The following is a 19475-nucleotide window of genomic DNA, read 5'->3' on the forward strand; positions in this document are numbered from 1 at the left end:
ATTTCGTAGGTTTTCTAATGGCTTTATATATGCTGACGAAACTTCCAGGAAATTATTGGCGACGCGGAACACCTTCCCCAGACAATTTTTTTTTTTGTCCAACAGGACCAATTAAAGGTACAGCTTAGAAAATAGGCTGTACGAAACTTGTCCTCTCTCTCTCTCTCTCTGCGCTTTTTTACCCCTTCTTTGGTTTTTGGGCTAGGCGACTCCACCTGATGAATTTTGGATGGCGGCGGGATCAAAGCTACTCCTCGAAAGAGCCAAGAGGTGCTCGGAAGCGAGGAAAAGTTTGCATACCATGTTGTTCCTTTAACTCTAGGTTAATGGCATGACTAGCTTCTGATATTGGTTCTTTATTTTTTTATTTTTTTTATCGGTCATACTCTATTTATATTATAATGCTTATTTCAGATTTAGCTTTCTATTTTTTTTTTTTTTATCGATCATATTCTATTCCTATTTTAATATTCATTCTTAGATTTTTACCCTACCTCAAAGGTGTGGGAGTTGAAACTTACTCTCGAAACTATATCATCCCCACATTAATTCCCTGAGAAGATAAGGATTCGAATCTGCCATCTTCCCTTTCAAAGTTGGAAGGATAGCCATTAAAGCAAAGCCTAATAGTTGGCTCTCTATTTAATCTCGGCGCCGGACTTTTTGCTTTTCTGAAATTTGCTCAACCTCGGTCATCACCACTGCGGTTCGATAAAATGCCCTTGAGATGGTTCCATGAGAACAGCCGCCGTTTTTGCCTTACCCGAAGCCCACGTAGCATTATTTTGATCATCAGTTACCGAGTTTGTCCTGGGCGAGACCTAATCTCTTTAATCGTGGCTGTCATGGTCGTTTCTTTCGCATATTCCTATGCGTGTTGCTTCGATAGCGCTTATCCGTTGATGGCCGGTGACAAGTTTTCGGGGGATCAACGACTTCCGCAACTAATCGCAAAAGAATTGAACTACATCGAAGGAGTGGAAAATAATATGAAATGGAGTCGGCCAAGATTACGAAGGTTATCCATAGCTGTCTTTTTAAATCAACTCAGAGTTCAGCCATTCGTTAACATATTCGCATCTTCTTTGTTTATTTGCTGAATTTCTCTTAGAAGTTACATAACTTGGATGATTACACATATTGAATATGAATTGAACTACATCGAGTACAAATGTTGGGTGCGTGAACTCGAGAAGAAACATGTCTGGTTGAGAGTACCTTACGTCGGTGTAACAGCTAAAGGGAACCTTCAGGCACTGCCATAACCACGAGTAGGATCTGCCATTGTACCGTCCGCCATGAAATGTAAAGGAAAAAGACGAAAAGGGAAAGTTCGGTTGCGCAGAATGCAAAAGATGATTGCCCCACCGCGATCGTGAAAATTGTGATGACTCCATATACAGCGCTACCAACACTAGTCTTTCTTGCCTTAAACTGAGGACCGCCATCTGAATTTTTTGTAAGACCAGTAAAGTATCTGCACATGTTCAAGTTCACAAACCATGCGCACATAAGAACTAGAGAGAAGACAAAAAAGGAAAGTTCGGTTGTGCAGAATGCAAAGATGATTGCCCCCACCGCGTTCGTGAAAATTTTGATGACTCCATATACAGCGCTACCAACACTAGTCTTTCCTGCCTTAAACTGAGGACCGCCATCTGAATTTTTTGCAAGGCCAGTAAAGTATCTGCACATGTTCAAGTTCACAAACCATGCGCACATATGCACTAGAGAGAGAGAGAGAGAGAGGACGTTTCGTCTTTCAAAGGACGATCACCAGCTAAATGGTGCTCGCCTTTGCAGAAGCACAATCAAAACCGTTGCAGCTATAGCCAGCCCAGCATTCCCAATGAACGTGGTGACTCCATTTAAGCGCACCTACTCATGAAATGCAATCTCATTCAATGTCCAGTAAATTCAAGAGACAATAGCACAAATAGTGCCTAAACTTTGATATAATATGTAGTGTCATTGCCAAACTTTTAATATGCACAAATGCGGTTCTTGAACTTTAGCCCATATCGTCTCCATATTTTTTAGATTTATCCAAAATGGTTTCTGGACTACAAATAAATATTCAATACAGTCCCTTGATTATATGAAATTGTTTAGAAGTTTGCAGACTATATAAAATGAATTAAAAGTTCAGGGATGACAATGCATATTGTAATAAATTCAGATACCGTTTGCATCAGTTTCCCTATATTACCCAAGGATATGAGTGAGCTAAAGTGCATTTAAGCAAATGCATATAGACAGCACAAAAATCATAAGCTAGTCGCAATCAGTCTTCTCTTTACTCTTTAACTAGACTGGGATGGATCTCACATTTAAACCCTCTCCTATTACTTTCTATCCATATATTCCACACAAATTGTTCCAAAGTTTTCGATTTGTCTGTCGGATAACGCCTAATTTCTGCTGTTTCCCTGCCTCCACAATGTACCAGACCAATCTGTGATGACAAACCTCTTTTTTCCATATTTCCTTCCCTAGATTGTTATCCTAATGAATAAAGCAACTTTAGTCCCAGCACTTCCTCCAAAATAATTCCATGGAAATTACATTTAATAACAGGCTTGATCCTGCTACACAGCACCCAAGCATTAGCAATGGCATCCTCATTATATACCCCACAGATAAAGCATTTGGGTAGGGGAGATAATCCTTTTTCTAACTGCAGCAGGGGGAAATGATCTTTGCCGGGGGCAGATTATTTATTATTAGCTGAAACCGTAGAGATAACCAATTAGGGAATCATACCCATCCTCAGCACTTGCCACAGTAGGAAACAATGAAAGAATTATTTGAAAACAACTCCTCAAAGCACAGCCCAGCACATTTTGTCTTCACAACTCCAATTTGTCAAACGTCAAATATGGGAGCTTTGTCTCCATATTCGAAGGCAACTTTTCCATCCTAAACTTTGAATAGCTTTCTTGGCTAATCTGATCTTTGTCTTCTGTAATTGCAATCCATCATGTCAAGTATTCGCCTCCACATCTCTCCAATCCACATGTCCCGTCAGTAATTTGACGATATTAATGATTATAGTTGATGAAAAGATTTGATTGTATATCATTTGAAAATGCTGTGCTCGCTAGAAAAAAAAAAAAAACAAAAATTGGAGAGCAGTAGCATAATGACCAAAAACAGCTAGATGATTACCGTTGTAACTGGACCCTTTTATGTCATATGTAGTCAAGGAACCTTCAGTTTCGGCTAAAATCTTAATATGCACGGAATGAACAATAGAAAGGTAAAGGTTCTGTATAGAACACAGAGTTATTTTGGCCTTTTCTTGGAAAACAAAAGGACGTCTCTCCAAGAATGAATCAGGGTAAATTTTGTCTAACCTCATGTACTTTGGACCATTTGTAAAATTACTCTATATAACTCCACGTACTCAAGAATTATAAAGAGAGACTAAGGTCTTCAATTTTCTTGTCATAATCTATCTAGGTTTATCCTAAGATAATAAGGAAGGAAATCAAGCAAAACAACATCATATAAATAATATCTGTCAATTGTGAGAGGACAAGGCTATCCCACCAAAAAAAAAAAAAAAAATAATGCAGGAATCACTATCGCATATTAAAATGATTTAAGCATAATTGACCCTAACTCGATAATTGTGGAAGATTCTTACTTCCTGTTGTTAAAATGGGTATTCACTTCATAAAATGTACTCATCATCAGAAGATTGAATGTCGTCTCAAAATCGGAAGTATGCAAAATCGAAATAGAAATTACTTGCCAAGGCCACAAAATTGGTGTAAGATCCATAATGAAATCACAATAGTTCCAGATTGACCTTTTCCTTTTTCCATCTAAAAGCACCAAAAAAAAAAAAAAGAGTACAAAAGAAGAAGATTTAAATTAAATCCACCGGGAAATATATTTAGCCTAACCCAGTCATCAACCACGTACGAGTTCTAAGCAAAAGTGACGTTGAATATGATATAAAAGGCAATCAATTAGGACGCATATAATAATCATTCCATTTCTAAATCAAATATATATATATATATATATATATATATATATATATATATATATATAGTTCTAGAAACAAGTTTGGAACAAAAATCTATTTAGTAACATAATTTTTTTTTTTTTTGAAATACATTTTTAGTCTGGAAATAAGTTTGTAATAGAAATGAGAGTTAGAAATTTTCTACTTTTCTATTTCTGAAGTAAAAATGAGAAATAAAAATTCATTTCATCGCTTGTTTTCTCTATTAGCCGGATGCCTACTTGCCATTGCCCACCACTGTCCGCCACCTTCCACCATTGCTCGGGAGAAAGAAATTTTGTTTCCTTATCAAATGATTTTCTATATTGGAAATAAATACCATTATCAAACACGTATTTTTACTCTAGAAACTCATTTAGTAATAGAAATAAAAAAAAAAAATTATTTCTTTTCCAAAAATGAATTTTTTTATTAGAATGGTTACATCCGCACCCTTAGCAATTAAAAAGTTTCAGAATGCTTGAACATCATAATTTTGACTTAGCCATTTGAAAAATGAAATGCCTGATTTCATCTTGACAATAAATCAACGGAGGATCGATTTTTATTTTTATTTTTATTTTTTATACTTTATCAGTAATTTACATTTACTTCAGAGAAATTAATGAGAAGTAACCTACAGAACTTGAAGACGGAGGCGACGAACCAATAAACATACGTTGATTTCCTTGGCGTGTTTTCACATATCTGTTTTCTGATATCATCTTTTTAACTTAGATAATGAGCGTGGAACTATATTGTAATTTCTTTTCGCAATTGCTCACTTTACCTAGTGAAGTTTTATCTTCACTAGAAGAAGATAAAACTTCTAGTCTAGAGATCGCTCTTAAAACTTTTTATATTCAAGACCCAATAACACGGATCTCCCAACGGCATTGCATGAAAGCACGATTTTAACAATCTCGCTTACCATATCACGGAATCAGCATAATCAAATCCCTCTGCCAGAGCTGCAAGATGCGAACCTGTCTCAGAAATGGAGAGCAGTTAGGCTTAGTGATGACGCTGCTGGTCGGAAAAATAGAGAGAGAGAAAGAAGGCAGGAGAATGTCTCGCAGAAGATGGGGGAGCAAATAAAAGGTGGAGGGCTTCAAGATGAATGGGAAGAAGCAGAGGAAAGTTAAGGCGTGTTTGGTAACGTTTCAGTTCAAGGAATAATTTTTTAACATAAATAATTTTTTTGTTTCTATTTCAGGAAACAATTTCTGAATATAAGAACATGTTTAGTAACTGCAAATAATTTCTACTTTATGAATAGAAACACGTTTGGTAAACTTGTATAATTTTTTTTATATTTTTCATTTTTTTCTCCATTCTTTCTTTTGGCCGGTCGTTGGCCCTCGCAAGGCCGAGCCTTGCCGGGCCACCGCTAGGTCAACATCGCCCAATGGTGGCTCGGCGAGACCGAGCCTTGCCGGTGGTTGGGCGAGGTTGGCCTCGCTAGATCTGGTGAGCTTGAGCTCGCCCGGCCAAGCGAGGCCGACCTCGCGCCGCCCGGGTGAGGTCGAGCCTTGCTGGTGACCTCGCGTGGCCACCCGGCAAGGCTTGGCCTAGCCCGAGCAAAGCATGAGGTCGGCCTCGCCTTGGCTAGGCGAGCTCGAGCTTGCCCAGCCAAGGTGAGGCCGAGTCTCGTCGGGGGCCGGTGACACTCCGACTAGGTTGCTAGCCAAAAGGAAGAAAAAAAGCAAAAGAAAAAAAGAAGAAGAAGAAAGAAGAAAAAAGAAGAAAAATGAGAAGAAAAAAAGTACTTCTTGGAAATGTTCTCGAGAATAAGAAACAAGTTTTTTCTATTTCTTGTTTTTGTTTCCAAGAAAAAAAAAAAAATAGATTTTTTGTTTCTTGGAACAAAAGTGTAAACAAACGCATTCCTATTCTCTTTTTTTTGGAATAAAAGAACAAAAATTTATGTTCCGGAGAACAAAACATATTTTGCCAAGCACACCATTCGAAGGCCACATATGTACTGTTGAAGTCTAGATGATATATCAGGAATAAACTCAAAAAAAAAAAAAAAAAAAAAAATTGATATCTCGTAGGAGTATCTGGGGCAAAAGATGAAGTGGACATCATGGGACATTATCCTAATAATTTATTTTCTGTCGATTTCACAGGTTTTCTAAAACATTTGTAAGACTAATTAAATAAAATAAGCTATACTAAATTCTCTTCTCTCTCTCTCCTTATCCCTCCCTTAACCAAAGACCCAGAGGTCAAGGATGGGTGTGAGCAATATTTAAATTGGCTAACAAAAAATGCTCACGTAATTTTTTTAATATTTTCTCTGTCCTACCTGAGAGGAACTATCACTACCCCACCATCATTGGGAAGGGCCAGTGGGGACCACTTGCAATCGGCAAGACCAGATGACACCTCAGGAATCAACTCAAATAAAAAAATGATATCTCATAGGATTATCTGGGGCAAAGGATGAAGTTGGTATCATGGGACATTGCCCTAATAACTCATTTTTCTGTCGATTTCACAGGTTTTCTAACGCGTTTGTAAGACTAATAAAATAAAATAAGCTATACTAAACTCTCTCACTCTCTCTCTCTCTCTCTCTCTTACACGCATATGTACCGTTGAAGCCCAGATGATACCTCAGGAATCAACTCAAAATAAATAATAAAAAAAAATGATATCTCATAGGAGTACGGGGAAAAGAGGAAGTTGACATCATGAGGCATTGCCCTAATAACTCATTTTCTGTCGATTTCACAGGTTTTCTAACGCGTTTAAAGTAAGACTAATTATATAAAATAAGCTATACTAAACTCTCTCTCTCTCTCTCTCTCTCTCTCTCTCTGCCTTTTTCGCCCTTGTGGTTTTTGGGCTAAGCAACTCCACACGATGCATCGTGGATGGCAGCAGAATCAAAGGGACTCCTCAAAAGAGCTCAGACAGCGAGGAAAGGTTTGCGTACCATGTTGTTCTTTTTCTCGTGGGTTGATGGCCCGACAAGCTTTTGATGCTGGCTCGTTATTTAATTTGGTCTTCGGACTTTTTGCATTTCTAAAATTTACTCGACGTTAGTCATCACCACTAGCATTATTGCCTATGTAGTTCGTGTGTAACCACAACCATTGCCGATGTCAAGGAGATCAACGTCAGGTGCCTCCCTCCACCATAGAGTACAACTATTTCACGAAAGATCTATCTACCTTTAAGCCCATACTGTAGTTCCCCACTAATTACAAGAGGAAGTTTTCCGAACAATCTTGATGAAAAAAGCCACCTTGACAGACATCTAAATTTAAACTACTGGTTGAAATCTAAATGGCAAATCACGCTTCCATCTAACAATTTAAATTTTTAGAATAATTGATCATGATCCTCATAAAATCTCTCATGATATCCGGGCAAAATGGCCTCTAAATAAAGCATTCATCAAACAACTTAAATGTGTATTAGAATCTAAGTACCAAATCACATTTTTATTAAACAATTTTAAACTTTTAGAACAATTTAGGGCACTTTGATCTTATTGATTATATGATAAAAGCAAAAAGAGAGAAAAAAAAAATGGAAACTATGAGGGTGTGAATGGTAATATTTTTGTTTTGGGGAACAATTTATTTTAAGAAATAATTCTTTTTTATTTCTACTCCATGGAACAATTTCTGAGTAAAATAACTTGTTTAGTAATTATACAAAATTTATATTTTCAGAATAGAAAACTAATAGGAATGTGTTTGGTACGATTCGTAAATTTTTGTATTTTTTTTCTTTTTTTTTTTTCTTCTTGCTTGCCAAACGTTGAACGCCGATCGTTGATCGCTAGTCATTGACTGTTGATTGCCGGACCGCTGCTCGCTGCCCACTTCCTGTAGCCGCCCACTTCCCATGTTCGGCGTGCGGCGAGCGACAATGGTTGGGGGGTGGTGTCAGACGACATCTGGTGGCCAGCGGTCGGCAATAGTTGGGTGGTGAGTAGCAGCTATTAGCGGTCGTCGATCGAGTGGTTGCGGTAGTGGCAGATCCACGGGCAACGATCGTGGCAAGAAAGAAGAAGAAAAATAAAAAATAAAAAAAAAATTACTTATTTTTAGAAACTATTTCGAAAATAATAAGTTATCTTTTCCATTTCTTATTTTTGTTTCAAATATATTCTTTGACCACTGTTTTATTCTGGGAATTAAAAAATTAATTGACGCCATCAAATCAATTTCTATTCTTTTTTTTTTTTTTCGAAGAACAAAAGAATAGAGGACAAAAATGTTCCCATGCAGCCCCTCCGTAGCCCAAGTGAAGTCATTAGGGTGAAAGCGGTCAGGCGAAAGCATGATGAAGCGTCAGGTGGAAAGCATGATGAACCGTTTGTGGGGGCAGCGAGTATCAGTGCCCACCCTTGAATGCTTTGCAAGGTCCACGACAGATCGTGTGGTCCCTCCTTCCCTCGAGGAAAATTTCAGCTGCTCTGCTTATCCAGGGCAAATAAACGACCAGGGCTTTCAAACAACCTTCCCGACTCCCAAGCACAGCGGCCGCCTCGGCTTGATACCAGAGGATGATGCATCCGACCGTGGCGCGAGTATTTACTATCTAGGGCTTAGCCTGAGGCACGTTCGTACCTAGGCTGACCTCCTGTGTATCATGATCCTTTTAAGGATGCATTTAACAATACAAGGAGTCAAGGGGGCGAAAGAGATTGTTCCCCACGAGAAAGGGAAAAGAAAAAAGAAAAAAAGACAAGAAGAAGGAGGATCTGGCCCAATCTATGTAGCGCGGACACTCTTCGGAAGTCTTCGTGTTGTATCCAACACTCCGACACGTCTCGACACGCTCCGACACGCAGTCAACAAGTGTCAAAAAATCCGACACGTTCCAACACGCGAGTCCATAATTCCGACATGCGATTCCTATACGCACGGAGTCAATTTTAAAAATTTCTAATACTTGAGGGGTCAAAATATAAATTTACCCAAAAGAAGTAATAAAATTACTATAAATACACACGCATGGGGTCAATATTTTTTTTTTCAGGTTTGTTTTTTTAGAATTGTTTTTTTTTTTTTTTAAAAAGTCTTTTACTATGAAAGAAGTAATAAAAAATGCTATATATGATAAATAAATAAATTTAAAAGTATCATTTCAGCATTTTTCTTTAAACAATGTTTTTTTCCTCTAAGTTTTGTGTATTATTGTAACAAATTAAAATAATGAATGATATTATTTAATATTTTTCGTGTAAATTAATTTCAGGCTATTTTATTATTATTTATTTATGTATTTATATATAAAAATATATTTAATATATAACGTATCAAACCGGTACTTTGATTGAAGGGTTCACGAAGACCGTACCTACGTCTTCCGCATTGCAGGTCGAGGTTCAAGCCCTGAATATTTCTCTGACTCATCTGATAAACTCCAACAAGAATAGGGATTTTCTCCTCGAGTCTGATTGCCTTGTGCTGGTTGAAGCGGTTTGGGATATGGAAGCATCACCATGGGAGATCAGACCCTTGATCGCCGAAGCTGTAGCTCTCTTCTCTCGTCTCTCTCGTTTGCATGTTAGGTTTTGCCCTAGAGAGGCTAATTCAGCGGCAGACTGGGCCGCAAAGGCCCAAAACAATGGTTCTTTACCAGATACTTGGGCTTTGTCCCCCCTGCTCCTTTGATTGACATAATAGCTCTCGATGCTTTTCAAGCAGGATGTAAATTTCGGTTCAGATAATGCAATGTTTCATTTCGTCCAAAAAAAAAAAATGAACCATTTGTTTAAAAAAAAAACAAAGAAATAGTTGAGAGATAGAGAGAGAAATCTCAGATGAAGGAATGCCGAAGTCTTTGCTATAATTGCGAATCTCACTTAGCAAGATATGATACAAGTACAAACCATATTTACTCTCTCTCTCTTGATGCTACAAAAGTATACCTTTAAAAAATTATGCATGCTGAGATAAAATGTGTGAGTTAATACATAAAATTAATATGATGTTAAGTAGTTAATACATCCTAGTTGATCTATAAATAATTGACTTATTTTGAGTGAATTTAGATCCAATTGAGTACATTGATGAATTTGAACTTAAGCTCTATTTTGGCAATTTTCCCCAGTGAAGGTATCTGATTTGCTATAAAACGAACAAGTGCTGTTCAACTTGGCAAAAGCTAGGAATTTCTCCGCAACTGTTTTTGGCGAAAAGTGTCAGTGAAATATCTTTTCAAGTATTGATGGATATGTGAATGACAAGGTTGCGAATGGTTCTTTGATGATAATGGACAAGAAAACAAGTGAGAAATTTAAAACATGAAAATTGGAGGTATTTGCAACCAACCATTTAAAGTATTGAAGGATATGTGAATCGACAAGGTTGCGAATGGTCCTTGGTTGATAATGGATAGGAAAGCAAGTGACAAGAAATTTAAAACAAAAATTGAAGGTATCCGCAGTCAGTTATTTAAATTGCTGACTTAGCTTTCCCTTTTTTGAAGATATTAAAATACTTTATATGTTTTCTTAACTTTTAACCAAACTTTCTTGAGCATATAACTTTCCCTTCCAATATGTTTGATCACCTTGATCACCCGATTTTCGCATCCATAAAGAGCTCGTGATCTGAAATTTTCGAAGATGAGATCCAATCTTCATATAGGTGTGGGGATTGTAGATTTCTAAGAATACAGCTAAATAGATAACCATTATGAAATATTATGATGTTTTTTCATTAAAGAATCCGATCAACATGATTCTTGCGCTGTTGGAAAGTTTGTGAATTGATCTTTAAGATGGAATTAATTGATTGGGTCAAATCACAAAATTCATGACATCTCACAATTAGACAGTTAGAATTGAAATTTACAATATCTTGAGAAACCAGCCGGTAGATTTGGGCGAATTAAATATCTTTGGAAGGCTCTTGACAAGTATGACCCAATTACATTCTTTGATCAAACTTTTAATTAAGTTTTATTCACAATCAACTTTAGTTGAAACTCAGATAAATGATTAGCCCTATAGTTGCCTATAGGACCTACAATAGTGTTTGGGGAAATTATATTTACAAAGGACTTCTATGATTAAAAAAAATTATTAAAAATTAATAAATAAAAAATTGACTAGTAAGGGCAGGGGTTGGGAGACCCTTGGCGAGGGCTGCCGGACGTCAGGCGACCCCGCCGTGACCTAGATCTGGGTCGACGAGGGCTGCCGGATGTCGGACAACCCTCGGTGAGGGCCGCCGGACGTCGGGTGACCCCGCCGCAACCCAGATCTGGGGCGGCGAGGGCTGCCGGACGTCGGGCGGCCTTGCCGCTCCAGGCGACCCAGATCTAGAGCGACGAGGTCGTGGGAGGACCTCGCCGCCTCCGGCTTTGGGTCGTGGCGGGGTCACGCGACCCCACTACCCCCAGATCTCGGTTGGCGAGGTCACGGTAGGTTGCGTGACCTCGCCGACCCAAATCCGGGGGTGGCAAGGTTGCGCGACACAAACCTCGCCGCGAGGGTTGGCGATCGCCGCAACCTAGACAGGGCGGCAATTGCACCATTGCTCGGTGACAGTCGCCTAGGCCACCGCGACCATGCCGAGCTGTCGGCGGCTGCTCACATCTTCGAGCAACCTGTCGGCCAACCTCAACGGAGAAGAAGATGAACAGTACAATGACGAGGGCAAAATCGGAAAAAATCGAGAGCAAGTGAGGATGGTTTTGGAAGAAAATTAAAAAATGAACAGTGATTATTATATGCCGAAAAAGCTGAAAGCCCAAGGCACCCTCACACTTGCCTTGGCTTTCAGCCTTGAGAAGGCCAGTTTTGGCTTAATGGGAATTTGAAAGTTATTCCCAAACACCCAAAGTTTGGCCTAAGTATCTTTAGAAGCCCAAAGCCCTTTGCAAAGCTAATTCCAAACGCACCCTACATGGGCTACACATTAGATCCGCCATTTCAGTGGTTCACATACAATTTAATACATGTACTTCTTGACCAAGGGAACAGCGAGGACCACGTTGACGGTTGTTTAGAGCAATAGTTGGTCACGGTATGTAACTTTTACTCTCAGTTAAGGGTTCTACGGTTGGTGGATTTCAATCTCCCATATGAATGATTAGTGAATCTTTCATCAAGTTTGTCGAGGTTTTGTATAAATGTACCTTATGTCTCGAGAATCAAGATTGTTCCACGCAATATTTGTTCTCCATACCGGTCGAAAGTGTAATCATGCACTCAGACTAATACCATTATTTCCAAAAACCAACATGCCCTTTGATTGCAATTTTCTCAAGAGAATATTTGTGTTTCCTCTCGGTTTCACGCATGCAATAATGCTTGTCTTTCTTTAGCTAGGTACCTGTATATTGGACGTGTGCTGTTTGATTTTTCTTTTTGTCGTGCACGCCACCAGGAAACTGGGAGGAGTTTTCTTACTTTTTTATTTAACTGTTCCTTTGAACAAAAGTTTGAAAATGAAGTGGGATGGAATGGGTCAAGTCTGTAACAGGCGACTCAGCTCCTTTCAAGAAGCCCACAAGAGTTGATTAGGAATATGTTTCAATAGCTTTTGTTTCGGTGACAGCCCCTAAAAAATTTTATCACATGATTTTTTTTCCATAAATTGATGCCTAGATTTCACAATTTAAGGAGTTTTTTTTTTTTTTTTGGTCAGGAAGAAAGATATATATTAAGGCGGTTCCATATTACATCCACTTGCAACAGCGTCTGCATTCACCAGATCTAAAAGCAAAAAAGGGGAAATAGATTCCAATCTGGGAAAGGTCTTGGCGGCCATGGGCCTTCGCGGCCCGTCAGCCACCGAATTTGTCTCTCTCCTACAATGTCTCAGGTGCAGATTAGGGCACGAAAGGAGGAGCGTCTTCACCTCTTCGAAGAGCGGTCTGTCCTGCCATGGAGGTGGTGTGTTCCGGTTCAATATATCCACCATGATCCAGCAATCAGATTCAACTTCCAAGCGAGCTTTGTGGAGTTCCTTCTGCTGCAGATGCCGAAGGGTAAAAGCGAGGGCTTGCACCTCAGATTGAAGCGCCGAGTTCGCTGGAAAGTCTGCAGAATAAACATCGGTGAGTCTGCCCTTGAAATCCCTACTGATGCACGCCATTGATCCCTTGTTACATCCCTGTTGGTAAGCCCCATCTATATTACATTTGATAGCACCACGATCAGGGGGCCGCCAAAGAAATTCAGAGTACAGAGCATTGGATTGTGGTTTCTTCCGCCTAGGGTTGATTCGGTCATAGCTGTTGAGTTGAGCTCGCGCATCAGGAACAACAAAGTGGGACTTCGGCTGTTTGTGTCTGAAAACGAAGCTATTCCGGCCTCGCCAAATTTGCCATAAGACATACGCAATAAACGCTAGCCCAGTGCCGAACTCTTCGCCTGACTTGAGTAGCGATCCAACCTGCTATGCTGTGAACTGTTGTTTGGATGTTTAATGCAATTAAATCAGGATGTTGCCATATCTCCTTCGTCCATGAACACGAGAAAAAGATGTGTTCAATTGTTTCTGGGGTCTGCTGATTGCACAGGTCGCATATAGGGTCCGAAGTAATATGGCGTCGAAACAGATTATCTTTGGTCGCGAGTGCGTTATGGAAGACCGACCATAAGAACATTCTCACCTTAGGCTCCGTACTCATAGTCCATATTCTCTTCCAAATAAGACTATCCTGACATTTGTTAGATGATGAGGCTCCATTAACGATCTGGGACTTCTGAAAAATGGAGGGATTGATAGTTACTCTTCACAGAATAGATACCATCCTTACTTGCTGCCCAGATTAGCTGATCAGATGTAAATAGTGGTCGGATAGGGATCTTGATAACCTCTCGGACGATACAGTCATCATAATGCCTCTGAAGTAGTGGAAGATTCCAGGTTTGGAGGAGAGGGTCAATGAGATCTGCTACAATTTGAGGTTCATCCCGAGCCAAGGGCCCTGGAATTGACCCAATAGGTAACCATTGATCCCGGCCTCATTCATTTCACAAGCATTCAATTTGCTTGGTAATCTAAAGAAAAAAAAAAGGAAAAAAATTGCTTGTTAATCTGAAAAGGAAAAGAGTATAACTCAATTTTACATGTTAGGCAGCATGAGTAAGAAAGTTGGTGGATTTTGGGAAGGCATGATGACATTACAAGTACTTGAACTTTTATCTCTTCTACAGTTGAATACCTAACCTTTGTTCTTTAATTCAATTACATACCTCTAACCTTTGTTCTTTAATTCAATTACATACCTCAAACTTGGCTCAATGAGGCATTCATTAAAATGGCGGACATAAAATGCCAAACGTATACACTAAAGTTGTTCAATCGCTAATTGAAAATGCACACACTCAATCTATCTAGTAAGTTCTTCAAATTCCACGTATTTGAGAAAGATTGAAAATTGCTACATCAAACAAATTAAAAAGTTTTAACTTACTAATTTATTGATTAGGTCTTGGATTTGATTTAAGAAAACATCAATATATTTGACCAAACCAAACTAAGAAGCAAATATTTTCCAATAACATCGATAAACTCAATGCGTTTTGACAAATTCTACATGCAATCGCATATGAAAAAAAAAACGATTAAGAAGGTCTTTAGGAGAAAACTATTGCTCTTTAAGTCCACGTGTCAATAAAGGTAAAATCTCAAGTTTAAGGTTTCCAATAGCTAGGGGACTCTTTTCTTAGGTAAAAAGTTCATTTTTAATTTCTTTTTCATTGGCCCTTCATTTGTGGGTAATTTCCTAATTATTTTCATCAAAACTTAAAAAGTCAAAAATTGACTTGAGTTGATTTTTTTGGTTAACCCTTGACCAAAAAATCAACTTTAGGTCAAAATTTGGCTTTTCGCATAAAAAGTTCTCAAATAGTCCTAATTTCATTTTGGCTGTAAAAGTTTTCAAAAAATCAAAGTTTTGATCATTAAATCAACCTTTCAGTGATTAGTCACTAAAGTTAAAAAAAAAACTGAAAAATATAAAAATCCTCAAATCATCTTGTTTTAGCTTCGATTTGACTTAGGCCATAAAAATTTCTCGAAAATTGATTAAGAATCTTTTTTTTTTTTTTTTTCGGATTTAGGTTTGAAATTGGCTAAAAATAAAATTACTTATTTATCTAATCATATTTTGAATTAGTTTCTTTCACGACATTTGATCTAGAGGTAATTTTAAGTCCACTCATTTGACCAATTTGGTGGTTTGGCATGTCGAGATATGAATTTTAATTTTTAGCCCTAATTAGGGGTCCCAAGTCATACTTCATGATTAGTGAGGTCATGCATTCAATGATTATAATTTCTTAGTGGCTATCCATGACTAGCAATAATTTTGGCAAATACACATGGGAGCTTCTCAATTTGATATATAGAATCCATCCAAAAGTTACGAAATCGAGTTAGTAAGTTCCGATTGAGCCGATTTGACTTGGCCCATTCTAGACTAACATCCAATTGAAGTAATCAAGCTTCAATTTGGCCAAATAAAACATAATTACAAATGTTAGTTTAGCTTGCGGTCTCATTTTAATAGAAATTAACTCGATTTGGGCATTTTATGCACAATTAATTGCCATAGGGTAATCCAATTGCATTCAATTTGATCCAATTCACATTGGATAATTTTAATTTCATGTTTATTGGACAAATTCATGAAAATAGGATGAAAATAGGCCCTAGAACTGACCGGTTCAACCCTGTCAAAGCCGGGTCAACCCAATTTTGACCGACATTGACCGACTAGCGTCCAAGACCTATTTTGACCAATTTTCCGGTGGCTGACAACATTTTTCGACCAGTCTAGGTCCGACCGGCACCCTTCATCTCCCTTATGCCATAAAATTACAAAAATGCCCCTTTCGGGAAAATTACCAAAATGCCATTAATTCAATTTTTGGTTCAAAAAGAGATGTAATGCTAGCCATTTATAAGATATCATTGAGGCCATTGGATGTGCCACCTCATGAACCCGTGTGACATTAATTAGCCAATCACCAAATTACTTTGCGCTTAAACTTGTTAGATCTTAACTTAATAGATCAAATCGTAGCAATTGATTAATTTAATCTTGGCCTAGCTATCTAAGGCTTTTCTCTCCAAATTTCGAGAGGGGGGCGCTGCATTTTCAGATCTAGTTTCTCTCTCTCCCTTTCCCTCCCTCACATTCGGTCGACCCTCCGATCCATTGCTCCATTGAAAATCTCTGCCATGCCTCCTTGCTGGTCGTACTCTCTAACGTCGGCGTCCTTAGCTGGAACTCTCTAATCCGGCTCCATTTTTTTACCAGTCCAAAGACCGTGCTCGATGCCGATGATTCCATCTGGCGGTTCTCGAGTTCTGACGGCGATCCTTAGCTCCTAGAGTCTTGCAATCATCATCTCCGTCAAGTCCTTAAACCGTGCCTCGCCAGAGTGTGGATGGATCATCACCGGACTTCTCTAGCTCTCTACTTAGCTTGATTTCTCGTTTTGATCATTTCGAGCTTGATGGAAATGATTTCACATGCTATTCATTTGTGGATTGATCTAGATTCAATGAGCTACTTTTGGCCATTTGGAAGTGTTATCCGGTGGCCAGAATAGCTATTGAGCTTGAGGATTGAAGATGACAAAGATAAAGCTCTCTAGATCTTGAATTCGATGAAGTGAGATTAAATGGCAAAAGGAGTGGAAAGCCAAACTTCAAGGGAAAGTCTTTTATTATGACTGGCGGGATATAAGGCTCGGGGCTGGAATTCAACCTCTAGGTGGTTATATGTGCTTAGATTGATGATTTGAATAAACTGAGATGGTTGATGGATGATCAATTGCTTGATGATTGGTAATCATGTATTTTGGAAATTCGTAGGCCTATCTAAATTGATTTGCTTCATATATTGGTATGAGCTGGTAAACAATCTTATTTGGCTTTGGTATGCTTTGGAGATTCGTAGTGGGCTCTTTAAGCTTTCGATAGACACATTTTACGCTTGATTTGCACATAGTTTGCCCCGTTATATGCCTGTTGCAATGTCGAGGTCTGATCTGTAATGGCAGTTGTTCTGTCTGGATGTTTTGTTTTCATCGATACTTGCTGTTTGCTGATTTTCTATTATTTTTTGTGTTAGGATTTTTAAGTCGGCGCCTTGATGAAAGTTATTCATTAGATTTAGGTCTACAACATATAAAATTTTCATGAAATTTGAGAGTAATTTGTTAGGTTTGATCTGCTATAAGTCGTCTGTGTTGATTCAGTAAAATTGGTTTTCCTAATTTTTTTTTTTTTTTTGGGGTCTGAAAACAGAGCATTTCATTCAAGTAGGCAAAATAGAACAACCCTTAGCTAGGGCTTCAGAGCATATAAGATCCAAGAGGGGTTGGGGAGGTGTAACAGCCCAATTCGAGGGAAGGATTCGGCAACCATGGGCTTTAGCGGCCCAATTAGCAATATAATTAGCCTCTCTCCTACAATGCTGAATATGAAGATTGGAGAAACGGGGGATCAGCACCGCACATTTAGCAAACAAAGCATACTCTCCCACGGCGTCAAACTAGGGTGGTGCATAGCAGCCACGAGTACCAGACAATCAGATTCCAGGAGTAGGTTTTCATGCTCTTTCCCCTTCTACAGCAAATGCTTGAGAGTGAGGATTAGTGCTTGTACCTCCGCCTGTAGTGCCGAAGAAGCTTGGATGCTACTGGTGAAGCCATCGAACAGTGTTCCAAAATGATCACGACACACACACGCCATGGCACCCTCATTGCTTGCCGTTGGATAAGACCCATCGATGTTGATTTTCACTACGCTAGGCTCCAGTGGGCACTGCGCCAAATTAGGGTTTGGAAGCTTCTTCCCTAGATTCAACATCGTTTGAAGACAGCAACGGGCGATCCTTGCATTACCGAGAGCCACCTCCACCACCTGTTCTAGATTTGGGTGTAGCTACCGGAAGACAAAATGATTGCGCACCTTCCAGATCTGCCACAGTATGGATGCAATAGTCTCCAGATCAAGTAAGATGTCTCTGTTCTTGATCGGATCTGCAAGCCAAGAGTCTATTCTATTTGCTCCATGTGTTGGTATCGTGATTTTGACTCGTGGGTGTGACCAAATGTCTTGCGTCCATGGGCACAAGAGAAAAACATGTTCTGTTGTTTCTGGGAGTTGATCTTGGCATAACTTACATATTGGATCGGGGATGATTCGTCTATGGTAGAGGTTTTCCTTTGTAGACAGTGCATTGTGGCATAAGGACCACATGAATATGCGAAGTTTAGGGACTGTCTTCATGGTCCATATCTTTCTCCACAATTTCTGTGGGATTTGATAGGATGAGGAGGCTCGACCGTGAATGTTGCTGTTTTCTATATGTTTGATATAATTGTACCCACTCTTCATTGTATACATTCCAGTTTGTGTCCCTTTCCAGATGAGTTGGTCAGCTGTGGAGTGGGTTCGTAACTAGAGGGTAAGAATTTCCTAATTGATATGCATTGTTTCTCTGTTTTTTTATTTATTTATAAAATCGTGTGATAAAAATCTAAATTCAATGTTTGGATGACTTTTGTTCTTCATATCGTGATCTGTATTATATAAAATTTCAGGATGAATGAAGCTCTTAGATAGATGAAAATTACTTCGCATTGTATGATTCTCTATCTTTGAAATTACTGTTCCAAAATGACCTTTGCGTGTTCATTGGTTTTTATAAAATCATGTGCGTTGAATCTAATGATGAGGTCTCATGAGAAATGCTTGTCACATACTGAACTTTATTTTCAAAAGTTTCAGAAAATAAAACATTATTTGCTAATTTTCATGTGTTACAAAGTTGCATGGCATCCTGAAACTCTATTTTTCAAAACTAACCATTGGTCACTTTTGAATTTTTATAAAATCTTGTGATGCAAATTTCAAATTATATTCTCCACGGAAGTTGCAAAGGACATTTCAAACTTCATTTTTATATTAATTTCATTGAATTCGAGACTCATTAGGGCATTCAAATGACCTAATCAAAGCGTCACTTATTTCGTGCCCAAGTCTTTTTTGGATACCAGAAAATATTTTCCTAATTCCAATGAAGTTAACATTCTTATTTGAAAATCTTCAAATCAAGAAAGTTTTAGAGAAATTTTTTAGCTTTCTTTTGACATCAATTTGTTAAGATTAATGCAGTTTAATTGTTTAAGGAATGCAATCAATGTGTTGACTTATTCGCACTTGGAATCTAGAATCTATTTCCCAAGAAAATCGAACTTGTTTCAAAATCTCAATAAAATTTGATGTCCTTGTTTGCCATCATTCAAAGTATGAAAATCTTTCTTTAGGGATTCATTGCAATTATACAAAAGTAATGTCCTTGATCACAATGATTGATGTGTCTTGACTTGTCTTATGTTGATTAAGTGACCCACCTTGGTTCGCTTCATTTGTTTGATTGTATGAGAAACAAGGCCTAAATGCATGCAACTTTATTATCTTCGCATGTGGATTTTAGATGTGCGTAGTAG

The 19475-nt window shown here is 38.5% G+C and overlaps 1 long non-coding RNA gene across 1 annotated transcript; it reads left to right on the forward strand.

Annotated features, from left to right (window-relative positions):
• Nucleotides 1-16152: 16152 nt before the first annotated feature.
• LOC104437450 lies at nt 16153-18610 on the forward strand. Its single transcript, XR_724390.3, has 2 exons — nt 16153-16729; nt 17266-18610. It is a non-coding gene; the product is annotated as an uncharacterized LOC104437450 (long non-coding RNA).
• Nucleotides 18611-19475: the final 865 nt, after the last annotated feature.

The sequence above is a fragment of the Eucalyptus grandis genome, chromosome 3, assembly GCF_016545825.1.
Source record: "Eucalyptus grandis isolate ANBG69807.140 chromosome 3, ASM1654582v1, whole genome shotgun sequence".
NCBI classification, from domain to species: Eukaryota; Viridiplantae; Streptophyta; class Magnoliopsida; order Myrtales; family Myrtaceae; genus Eucalyptus; species Eucalyptus grandis.